Source organism: Piliocolobus tephrosceles, chromosome 2 (genome assembly GCF_002776525.5).
Source record: "Piliocolobus tephrosceles isolate RC106 chromosome 2, ASM277652v3, whole genome shotgun sequence".
NCBI classification, from domain to species: Eukaryota; Metazoa; Chordata; class Mammalia; order Primates; family Cercopithecidae; genus Piliocolobus; species Piliocolobus tephrosceles.
This window is the reverse complement of record NC_045435.1, coordinates 147,723,345-147,735,795: the sequence shown is the minus strand read 5'-3', so window position 1 is coordinate 147,735,795 and position 12,451 is coordinate 147,723,345. Positions and strand designations below refer to the sequence as shown.

Below are 12,451 nucleotides of genomic sequence, written 5' to 3'. Positions count from 1 at the left end.
CACAAACTCGCTCACGTCCACATCCGGGCATCCATCGGGCCCGAGGGCGGAGCCGGTGGTTGGGTCTCTGCGACCCGCCGGGACCTTTTTCTCAGAGACGTGGGGATTTTACGGGTGGAGTCACTCCGAAACCTTTAAGACGGGGTGTGATTGGTAGTCCAAAGCTTCCTGTTTCTTCAGTCTGACAGCTTCCAGTGTCCCAGGTTGTGCTCAAAGCCTCCGCTCATGTGAGAAGAATCTCTTTGGTTGCCTGTTAAAGCGGTCAGCCAGCTTGCAACACGGAAGCTTTTAGGGGAATTAAAACCAAAGCAAGGAGCAAATTCTGGATTAAAGAGGTATTAGGGAAACTGCAGATACCTGAAAATTGGAGCTCCATGTTTCTCTTTGCCGGCTACCTCTGGCTCTTTAACTCTTCTCGAGAAATGGCACCAACATCCATCCAGTTACCGACTAGAAGCCTGATAAATCATCCTTAATGATTCTTTATCCTCTCTTAACCTTTGCCAGTCCAGTCAGTCACACGGTCTTCTCAACTCTACTTTCCAAGTTTCTCTCATGCCCACTTCCCCCCCCCAATCCAGCTTCCAGCCTAATCTTATTCCCAAAATGGCACTAGTACCCACTCTGACCGCAGACTCTACTCCCTATATTCTTCATAGAGTAATATTTTTACAAAACAGGTATCAAATAGGAAACTTTACAGTGGCTCCCTATTGCATTTAAGGTGAAGTTCAAACTCCTTTAAGATATTTTGTCCTTAAAGAGCTCCACGATTCCTGGTTCCACCACTTGTACATTTTCTTAAAATTCTTGCCACTTTTGCCAATACTTTTCTGTCAAGAACATTCTTTCCCTTGGCCTGACTTTCTCATATGTATCCTGAAGTTTCACTGTACAGATGAATTCTTCAAGAAAGACTTATCTGACCCTAAAGCCCCTTAGTATCTGTTTTACACTTTCTTAGTGCCCTGCATTTTTGGGGTATGCCTTGTGACACTGACTTGTCGTTCATTGCCTGTTTCTTGAAGTTGAATAAGGGCAGGAACTACATCTGCTTTATTGATAGCTAAATTGTCAGCATCTCGTTGCAATTTGAAGTAGATAGTAAATATTCACTGGGACAATAAAGGAACAAATGAAAACGTAACAAATGCTTTGAATCTAGGCATTCTTTATGAAGGTGTGTTGTTTTTTAAAGGTAGCTAACACATGCTTGCTCTAATCTAGGGACCCGTCCTAGCTTGAGTGGAAGAGGCTGAAACGCCCTTCTCCAGCCAACAACTCCCTAGTTTTCCAAGTTAACCAGACCAACTCCATTAATCCTCAGTTTACTGCCACTGGGCAGTGTGGCGTATATGTGCAGAAGCATCAAGAAGGAATGGGCAGAGAGCTTTTTTGTTGTTTGATGTCAGAAGAGTATGAAGTGGAAAGTGAGAGCAGAGAGTAGGGCCAGCTTCATCAGCAGGCAACCAGTGCTTAGAAGGGCTGTGCATTTGGTTTAATGCTCTGCTGTGGCCATCTTGAAATGCTTAGTAGTTTATATTTGAAATGTTTTGAACTTATGTTTTGAACTTATGTTTTTGAAGTTATGTCTGATGAGACAATGAAGCAATCTTGTGAGCAGATGTGATTCATGCAATGCGTGTCTGTCACTGTTTTTTTGTCCCATGTCATACAGTGTTCAGGATGCTCACTAAATGGCTTCCATGAACCACTTATTTTGTAGTTAGGGACCTAAGTACAAAGTGCTCAGAAGGGCTCACCCTTGCCGTCTTGAAATTATTAGTATTTTCTTTGAGACGGAGTTTTGCTCTGTCTCCCAGGTTGGAGTGCAGTGACACGATCTCAGCTCACTGCAGCCTCCACCTCCCAGGTTCAAGCAGTTCTCCTGTCCCAGCCTCCCAGGTAGCTGGGATTACAGGTACCCACCACCACACCCCGCTAATTTTTGTATTTTTTTATAGAGACAGGGTTTTGCCATGTTGCCTAGACTGGTCTCAAACTCCTGAGCTCAAGTGATTCGCCTGCCTCAGCCTCCCAAAGTGGGATTACTGGCTAAGCCACCATGCCCAACCAACCTTATTGTATTTGCTAACCACTTACACTAAAAGTGATGATGTGAAAGGAAAAGGAAAGGTAAGACATTCCACAATTCATTTTCTTTTCAGTCTTTCTCTACTTATCGGTAAGCTGAAGTTTTTGTCTTGCATTTTTAACAAGGAGCGTCATATTTTCATTTCACATCGGCCCACAGAGATTATATAGTTGGCCCTGACCAAAGGCTTGGAGGTTCTGACTTTTTGAGGGGTGTCTTCCCTGTTCCCAATTTAAAAATGGGTCAGACTTCAAATCAAGTGTTTATTATAGAGCCTTAAAGAATAGAAATGGCTGAATTTAGGGGCAGTGAGGGAAAATACCACCGGAGTCCTAGCATGAACAACTTTCGTACATCAAAATGTTCTACTGCTGCTGATTTTAGGGAACTAAATTCCTGTTGGAATCAACAGCTCTTTTAAAATATTGTGGAAACTACAGCTGTTCCCAAGAAGAGTGCACATATTCCTTTTTGAACAAAAATAGGCATATTTCAAAGAGTACTAAATGGTGGACTGGAGTTTGAACCCAGGAAGCCTGGCTCCAAAGTCCATGCTATTAACAACTAGACTGTTCTGCTGCTTCTCCGTTTTATTATATCACGGTAGTACCCAGCCTCATTCAGAGATAATCCATGGTTTAATTATATCAGCAAAGTACAGTGTAGGAACGTGTCATCTAGCTGACAAACTGAGAAGAACCTATGAAAGGGTACCCAATTAGTCAAAATTCTTTGTTTAATTTAGTAGATGTTTAGAATAGTTATGGCATAATTCAAATCATTTTAACTTCTTAAAAATCTTGCTCTCAAATGACAGGGAATATTTGTAGCTGCATTACTATCAGGGTTTTTCAACATGTGAATGCATGTTATTTCTACTTTCATTAATTTTAACTTTATGATGTATATAAAATATAACGAGCACTCACATTCTCCCCTGCAAGTTCCTAAAATCCCAATAAAACTGGTTGTTACTAATCTTTAACTGCCTTGTTCCTAACATTTATTACTATATGCAGATTTTATGATTTTTACTTATGGAACTGAAGTCCTGCACGGACTTGATATCTTCTTCTGATTTCTCCTTGGTGGTGGTGGTTGTTTTCTGACAGGGTTTGTCACTCTGCTGCCCATGCTGGAGCGTAGTGGTGCGATCATGGCTCGCTGCAGCCTCAACTTCCCAGGCTCAAGTGATCCTACCACCTCAGCTTCCTGAGTAGCTGGGACCATAGGCATGCATTGCTGTGTCCAGCTAATTAAAAAAAAAAAAAAAAAATCTGTGGAGACAGGGTCTTGTTATGTTTCCTGCCTGGGCTTGTCTTGAACTCTTGGGCTCAAATCACTCTCCTGCCTTGGCCTCCCAAAGTGCTGGGATTACAGGCATGAACCACCATGCTCGGGCGTCTCCTTAGTTACTATTATTTTGTATTTTTATTATTTCTTTCTGGTTCCTGTTCTCTCATGATCTCCTTAGTTTTTAAAGGAAAAAGGTAAACTCTTCTCTGTTTATTTGGCAATCAAAAAATATATTAATATGTCTCCTCTCTGGAATTAATATTTTTAAAAATCTTTTTTGAGAAAATTTAATACAATAGTTATCATAGAGTGTGGTGTGCATTAACTTGACTAGCAATACAAAAATTAGTAATTTGGTGTCCAAAATTGTCAAAACTGAAATAGAGCAAAGCATGAAAATGTTTTGTGACTGTATTTTTCTGATATCTGCTTTTATTAGTTTAGTACTTTCTTCTGCTCAGTAGTAACAGGCTTTGGAGAGTTTGTACATGCATAAAGTGGGCAGAAGACTACAAGGAATATATAGCACTTTATGCTGTTTTTATGTTTCGTTTGTGTTTTTCAGAAATATGCATATGTATTGCTTTCATAAGGCTATTATTTATTGTATAGTGGGATTCATGTCTTATAGTTTTTTTGTTTTTAGTGGTTCCCATTTCTCTTAGCATAGCGAGACATATGAACATTTAGTTGAATTATAATGGCTAACACTGAATGAGGGCATACTTTGTGCCAGGAAAATACTAGTGCTTTATATGAATTAACTCGTTTTATCCTCTTGATAAAGCTTATAAAGTTGGCAATGTTATTAAACCTATTTTTTTGGATGAAGAAATTGAGGCGTAATGTGGTGAATCTAGTAAGCATGAAGCCAGGTACAAGCTTTGCTGTCAATCTGACTCCAGGGCCTGTGTCCTTAATCATGATGCTGTATACTTTAAATACATGTAAATTGATTGATGTTGCTTTGACATTTATCAAATCATTCAAATGTCTAAAGGCCTACCACGTACAAATATGAGGAAGTCTTTGTGAATGGCTAATGTCAGTGTAAGTCCCAGAGGAAAAGGGATACATACACACATGCCAGAGTTACATAGTTTTTGTTAAAGCTTTATACTAGAAACACAAATTATTGATGCTATGTTATTTTGTTGCTAATTTTGGTTTTGTGTCATGTGCTGATATCATGAACCAACAAACACTTATGGATCATTAAAAGGGATATAAGCATTAAAGGAATAATAAGAATAGTCAAGTATGATCAAAATCAGTGTTTGTTTAGTTCCATCTCAAGCAGCCTGGTAAGAATAAGGCAGAGAGAAATTTGATGCATACAGAGAGAAGGCAATGTGAAGATGAAGACAGAAATCATAGTCATGAGGCCACAAGCCAGACACAAGAGAGGGTGATGTAAAGACTAGCAGAGGGAAAGATGTCACAAACCTAGTAATGCCGACAGCTGCCAGAAACTGGAAGAGGCAAGGAATGGATTTCGTTCTGGAGCCTCCAGAGGGAGTACCACCTGCTGACACCTTGGCTTTGGACATTTGGCCTTCAGAACTGTGAAAGAATAAATTTCTTTTGTTTTAAGTCACCCCACTTGTGTGGTAATTTGTAATAGCAGCCCTAAGAAACTAACACACCACCTATCCAACAAAGGACTAGTCTTTATAATAAGTATATAAATATCCACATTCAACAATGAAAAAGCAAATAATCCAATTAGAAAATATGCAAGACCGGACACGGTGGCTCACGCCTGTAATCCCAGCACTTTGGGAGGCCGAGGCAGGCGGATCACGAAGTCAGGAGATCGAGACCATCCTGGCCAACATGGTGAAACCACATCTCTACTAAAAATACAAAAATTAGCTGGGTGTGGTGCGGTGCGTGCCTGTAATTCCAGCTACTAGGGAGGTTGAGGCATGAGAATCACTTGAACCCAGGAGGCACTCCAGCCTGGGTGACAGAGCGAGACTCTGTCTCCAAAAAAAAAAAAAACAAAAACAAAAACAAACAAAAACAAAAAACAACAAAAAAAGAGAAAATACTTGCATGAATAAAAAGAACTTTTTTTTAGTCAAAACAACCTATTGTGAAAGTTTTGCCTCATTTATTTCATCATGTTTATTTCTTTATATATAAACATAGTTTTTCTTAAGCCAGTCAAATTTAGCAGTGGGAGGGTTGTATACCAACTTTAGTGACACTAATATTAATAAGTTCTGATAACCCACTACCATCAGACCAGCCTAAACAGATTTTTCCCCCCTGAATTAGTTGAGAGTAAGTTGTAGACATCATGCGTCTGTACTCAAAACTAGTCTTTGTTTCCTAAAAGCAAAGATATTTTTTACAATACAATGATCAAAATCAGGAAATTTAACATAGATATGATATTCCTACCTAAACAACAGTTTGTCTTCAAATTTTGTCAAGTTTCCCAATAATGTTGTTTATGGCTTTTTTTTTTTTTTTGGCCTAGGATCCAATTCAGGATATTGCATTACATTCAGTTGTCACATATCTTTATTTTTTAATCTGATCATCAAATCTTTCTTTTATCTTTCTTGGTATCAACAGTGTTTAAGAGTATAGGTCAGTCACTTTGGGAAGCCAAGGCGGGTGGATTGCTTGAGCTGGAGTTCAAGACCAGCCTGAGCAACATGTTGAGATCCTGTCTCTACAAAAAACACAAAAACTAGCTGGGCACAGTAGTATGCACCTGCAGTCCTAGCTGCTTGGGAGACTGAGGCAGGAGAATCGCTTGAACCTGGGAGGCAGAGGTTGCAGTGAACCCAAATCAAACCATTGCAATCCGGTTTGGGCAATGGGAATGAAACTGTCTCAAAAAAAAAAAAAGTATAGGGCAGTTATTTCATAGAATGTCCCCCAGTTGGGGTTTCTCCAGTGCTTCCTTGAAGTTAGATTCAGGTTATTCATTTATGGCAGGAATACAAAGTGGTGTTTGCTCTTTCTGTGCATCATATCTAGAGACCCATGCTATCTATATGTTTATTTACTGGTGAGTTCTTTAAATAAATGATAATTAATTTAATCACTTTGAACTACTACATTGGTTAACGAGGCAAACCAACTTCTGAGCTTTTTCATTATATTCAGTTATTCCTTCAGTCATCATCTCATCTATACAAGTTTTCTTCTTTTTTTAACTTTTATTTAAGGTATATATGAAGGTTGTTACATAGGTAAACTCATGTCACAGGGGTTTGTTGTACAGATTATTTCTTCACTCAGGTAGTAAACCCAGTACCCCTCAGGTGTTTGTTGTTCCCCTCTTTCTGTTCATGAGTCCTCATCATTTAGCATTCACTTGTAAGTGAGAACATGCGGTATAAGGTTTTCTGTTGCTGCATTAATTTGCTAAGGATAACAGGCTCCAGCTCCATCCATGTTCATTTAAAAGCCATGATCTTATTCTTTTTTTTTTTTATGATTGCATACCATTTTTAAAATGACAAAATTTTAGAAAGGAGGGCAGACTGGTGGTTGCCACGGAATAGAAATAAGGATAGGGAGTGGCAGGAAGAAGGTAGGTATGATTTAGGGCAACCTGAAAGATCCTTGTGATATACCGTTTCCCCCCTAACCTCTAAAAAATAATTAACAGGTTAACTGAGATATAATTCACATACCATAAAATTCACCCATTTTTTTCTGTTTTTTTTTTTTTTTTGAGACGGAGTCTCACTTTGTCACCCAGGCTGGAGTGCAGTGGCCGGATCTCAGCTCACTGCAAGCTCCACCTCCCGGGTTTACGCCATTCTCCTGCCTCAGCCTCCCAAGTAGCTGGGACTACAGGCGCCCGCCACCTCGCCCGGCTAGTTTTTTGTATTTTTTTTTTTTTAGTAGAGACGGGGTTTCACCATGTTAGCCAGGATGGTCTCGATCTCCTGACCTCGTGATCTGCCCGCCTCGGCCTCCCAAAATGCTGGGATTACAGGCTTGAGCCACCACGCCCGGCCAAAATTCACCCATTTAAAGTGTATAATTCAATTTTTTTGTATATTCACAGATATTTGCAACCATTCTCCCAATCAATTTTAGAAAATTTCCACCACCTCAAAAAGAAACCCTGTAAGTATTAACAGTAGTTCCCTATTTCTCCCTCCACAGCACTAGTCTACCTTCTCTCTCTAGGTTTGCCTACTTGGTACATTTCATATAAATGTGATCATGGAATATTTGGTCTTTTGTGACTGGCTTCTTTCACTTAGCATAATGATTTTAAGGTTTATCTATAATATATCACATAACCGTACTTATTCCCTTGTATTGTCCAATGAAATATGCCATTGTATTTTTCCACCACATTGTATTTATCCGTTTATATGCTAATGGATATTTAGCTTGTTTTTTTCTTTTTGGCTGTTATGAATAATGCATCTATGCACAATTGTCTACAGGTTTTTGTGTGGACATATATTCTCATTTCTCTTGGATATAAAAAATGGAGGTGCTGGGTCACATAATAACTCTATGTTTAACCATCTGAGGAATTGCCAGATTGCTTTCCCAAGCAGCTGCACCATTTTACTTTCCCAACAGCAGTATATGAGGGTTCCAATTTCTCTGTTTACACACCAACACTTGTCATTATCTTTCTTCTTGATTCTAGCCATCCTAGTGGGTATGAATGGTGTTGCACTGTGGATTTCATTTGCATTTCTCTGATGGTTAATGATATCAAGCATCTTTTCATGTACTTATAGGTCATTTGTATATCTTATCTGGAGGAATGTCTATGAGACAATTTGTTCATTTTTAAAAACTGGGTTGTCTTTATTATTGAGTTGTAAGAGTTCTTTACATATTATAAATAAAAATCCTTTACTAGATAAATTATTTATAAAAATTTTTTCCCATTCTGTGGCTTGTCCTTTCATTTTCTTTCTTTCTTTCCTTCTTTCTTTCTTTCTCTCTCTCTCTCTCTCCTTTCATGGAGTTTCACTCTTGTCACCCAGGCTGAAGTGCAGTGGCGTGATCCTGGCTCACTGCAACTTCCGTCCCACCTCAGGTTCAAGCGATTCTTCTACCTCAGCATCCCAAGTAACTGGAATTACAGGCATGCACCACCACGCCCAGCTAATGTTTGTATTTTCCGTAGAGACAGGGTTTTGCCATGTTGGTCTCGAAGTCCTGACCTCAGGTGATCTACCCGCCTCAGCCTTCCAGAGTGCTGGGATTACAGGCATAAGCCACCACACCCAACCTTTTTTTTTTTTTTTTGGTTTTTTTTAGAGTTAAAGTCTCCCTCTGTTGCTCAAACTCCTGGCTTCAAGGTATCCTCCCACCTTGGCCTCCTACGTAGCTGGGATTATAGGCTCAAACCACATGCCTGGTTCTTTCACTTTCCTAATGGCATACTTTGAAGCACAAAATTTTAAATTTCCATAACTTTATTGAAAATTTAATTCTCAATTACTGTTGATCTATTTATTTGCTGTTGCTTGTGGTTTTGATGTCATCTCTCAGAAGTCATTGACTAATACAAGGTTACAAAGATTTATATCTATATTTTCTTTTAACAGTTTTGTAGTTTTACTTCTTACATTTAGGCCCTTGTGATTTATCTCCACTGTGGTAGTGGATATATAAGCCTACACGGGCAATAATATAACTTACACACACACACACACATACACGCAACACACAAAACAGATGAATGCTGGTCAAACTGAGGAAATCTAAGATTTCAATGTCAATATCCTGGATATTATATGATAGTTTTGCAAAATGTTACCAATAGGGTAAATTGGGCAAAGTGTGAGGGGGATTTCTTAGTATTATTTTTTACAGTTACATGAGAATCTAAAATCAGTTCAATAAAAATTTTAATTAAGAATATTAGTCTGTGGAAATTGTTACTTTTCCTTTTCTTTATGTTATACAAATTATGGGTAGTCACCTTTTGAATTTTTTTTTTTCATCTGAAAGAAGGGGAACACTGGAGTAATTATTGCCAGGGAAATTAAGAGCATTGTGTGGGTATAGATAATTCTTGTCTTTAAAAATAAACAACGAGCATATAATAGTTTTGGTGTTAATTCTAAATATACACCTAGCACTGTTTTAACTTATAGTACTGATTTTGTTTTCTACCAATTGCTTTATCACAATGGCATACGTAAGTGCAAATTTGATAGGGAGGAATAATTTTAGGTGGACCAATAACTTATACAAGTAATCATATGTTGTAGTATATTATGCCTAATGTAAAATAAGAAGTAAATAAAGACACAAATGATCTAATTACTTCTTTAAATTTATGAGTTTTCTGGTATATACACACATATAGAAGGGTATACCATAATCCTCTACGTAGATAACTTTTGCTGACATTATTAAAAATTAGGTAATCATTTATTTACTTATTAGCATATAATAAACATACATAGATCTAGCAAGAAAATTGTGAAAAATTTTAAAGTAGTTAAAAATATTACTGTGTGTCATCTTGAGTGTGCTCTTCCAGCTTATCTCAGCCTTTCATTGTTTTGGAGCTATTTTACAACTTTATATATTGTAGAAAATTGGTAATAATGCAAATGATTTTTTTGTCCATAGAAATGCAGATGATTGTGTCCACTAGAATTCAATTAATTATTTTCCTGAGGATAGATCTATTTTTCAGCTATTTACAAATTCATTTTAGCATTCCTGATTTTCCATATTCACATGATTCTTAGAATTCTCCTTTGAACTTGTTATAACATCTTACTGATTTTCTCAATAATTGATGAGTTAAATCAAATTCTGACATCAATTCATTTTAATTTGTATGAGTCATGATTTTACCGCTAAAAAAAATCCTTTAATAGATGGCTACAACATTCAAACAGTACAAAATAGAATAAAATGAAAAGTGAAAATCTTCTTCCCAGCTGGTGTCATCTTCATGGGCCTTACTGTCCCATGGTGAAGACAGATGTTTATCTGAGAATGTAAGATAAATATAAAATTGTAATTCTGATAAATGTGATGAAAAAGAGGAACACAGTACTGCGAGAGCCTATGTAACAGGGTAACAACTTAGCCAGGAGGATCTGGGAAGTCTTCTCTGAAATAATAACAAGTGACCTGAGATGTGACTATAGGTAGGGAGAACCATTGTTTATTAATATAAAATGAGACCCAATTGCTTCCTCCATTAATGCTTGGTGATAGAGTGTAGGCATTAAAAAAAAAAAGTACCTGGGTTGATGCAGGCCTGGGAGAGAAGGACAGAGGGTAATTTTAGGGTATTGGCAAGAATATTACTGAAAATAATGGTTCATGGAATTTAAGATGGGTAAGTAAGCAAGTGAAAAAAAAAAAAAGCTGGTGGGTGGTTAGGACTAATGACTTGAAAGAAAATAGAAGTATTCATAAACTTGAAGTTCTGATAAAGTTGACAATACAAATTAGAAAGAAAGTCTATTCTTAGAAGAGCCTGGGTTGTCTGAAATAGAAAATTTTGAGGAGGAGCAGTTACAGAAAATGAAAAGTTCAAGGTGTCCCATTGGAGTGGATGAGGAAGGTAAAAAGAAGGACATTGGAGATGAAGAAGACAACGATCTAGGAGGTCATTTATTTGATTGCTTGCCTGTATGGACACTGAGGTCCCCTGGCATTTATGACAGGGATTGACGGTGAGTCACTTGCCAAGTCACAGCTGAATGTGGTGAGTGACTTGAAAGAGTTATAAACAGGAGAAGGTAAGGGGAGGAGTAATGGCCTGGAAGAGGTCCAAAGGTCCAAGGAATGAATCTACACCCACCTGAGAGGGCTACAGGGGCCCGGAGCGCCACTGGGAAAAATCTCAATTTAAGTTGATTCAAGCTGTCCTTTTATTTTCCTGTAAACTGCTTGTGTGTGTCTCTGTCTATTTAAAAGTGGACTGTTTGTCTTTTTCTTATTGACTTTTTCACTAGCTCTTAGTAAATTAAGGAAATTAGCTATTTGTCTGACATCCATGTACATTACAAATAATTTTTCCCGTTAGTTGTCTTGGACTTTGTTTATGGTATTTTTACCATGTAGCAGTTTTAAATATTTATGTACTAGTTATATCAATCTTTCATTTTTGTGCTTCTGGATTTGTGTTTCTGGGTTTCTGTTCATAAAGACCTTTCCCCTCTAATATTATAAATAATTCCAGTTGTGATTTGTTCTAGAAATTTGATGGATTCACTTTAATAGTCAAATCTTTGCTCTATCTGGAATTCAATTTGGTATAAAAGTGAGGAAGGGATTTAGTTTACTTTTTCTTTTCCAGGTGTGTGTTCATTTGTTCCAATACCATTTCTCTACTGGTATGAAATCTCACACTTGTTATAATAAAATTCCAGTACGTATTTGCATCTAATTAGAAGAAAAAAAGGTTCATATGAGACTGCATGATATAATCAAGAGGCATGTCTCAGAGTTAAAAGGACTTTAAATCCTGGCCTTTCCTGTTGACCTTAGCCAAGGAGCTGAACTTCTCTGGGCTCTAGTTTCTTCATCTTCAAAATGGAATAATAATAGCCTTTGAGGATTAGTGACAATACATGACATATATGAGCCACTGTGGCTAGAGGAAAGTGCATAAGGAAGAGGATAGAGGAGAGGAGGTGAGAAAAATATCAGGGAAGTAGAAAATCTAAGACTTTGTAGGCCATTGTAAAGATTTTGTTTCTGTTTTTCCGAATAAGGTGAGAAACCACTAAGGATTTTAAGCAGAGAAGTGATATGATTTAACTTACATTTTAAAAGACTTCTGTGTTGCAATTATACTGTGGAAAGAAGCAAGGTAAAGCTAATTGCAGTTTTCAGCAGAGAGATGATGATGTCTCGGCCCAGGATGGGAGCAAAGATTTGCATAAGAAATGGTAGAATTTTAGATGGAGCTGCTGTCAGCTGAGATTGGAAAGACTTGTGAGTACAATAAGTCTGAGGGCAAAGATTGAGAGCTCAGATTTGATCATGTTAAATGTGAGAGATTTGCCACATATGCAAGCATAGGTGTCAGGTAGGCAGTATATACTCTTGGGGTGCAGGAGAGAAATCTGAGCT

General features: G+C 37.8%; 1 long non-coding RNA gene across 2 annotated transcripts in view; it reads left to right on the top strand.

Annotated features, from left to right (window-relative positions):
• The first annotated feature begins 1,970 nt into the window (after nucleotides 1-1,970).
• Nucleotides 1,971-12,451, top strand: part of LOC111539480 — a 33,776-nt gene continuing 23,295 nt past the window's right edge. For both annotated transcript variants that reach the window (XR_002730690.1, XR_002730691.1), the window contains exons 1-2: nucleotides 1,971-2,136; nucleotides 7,431-7,492. This is a non-coding gene — a long non-coding RNA (uncharacterized LOC111539480). The remainder of the gene's footprint in view (nucleotides 2,137-7,430; nucleotides 7,493-12,451) is intronic.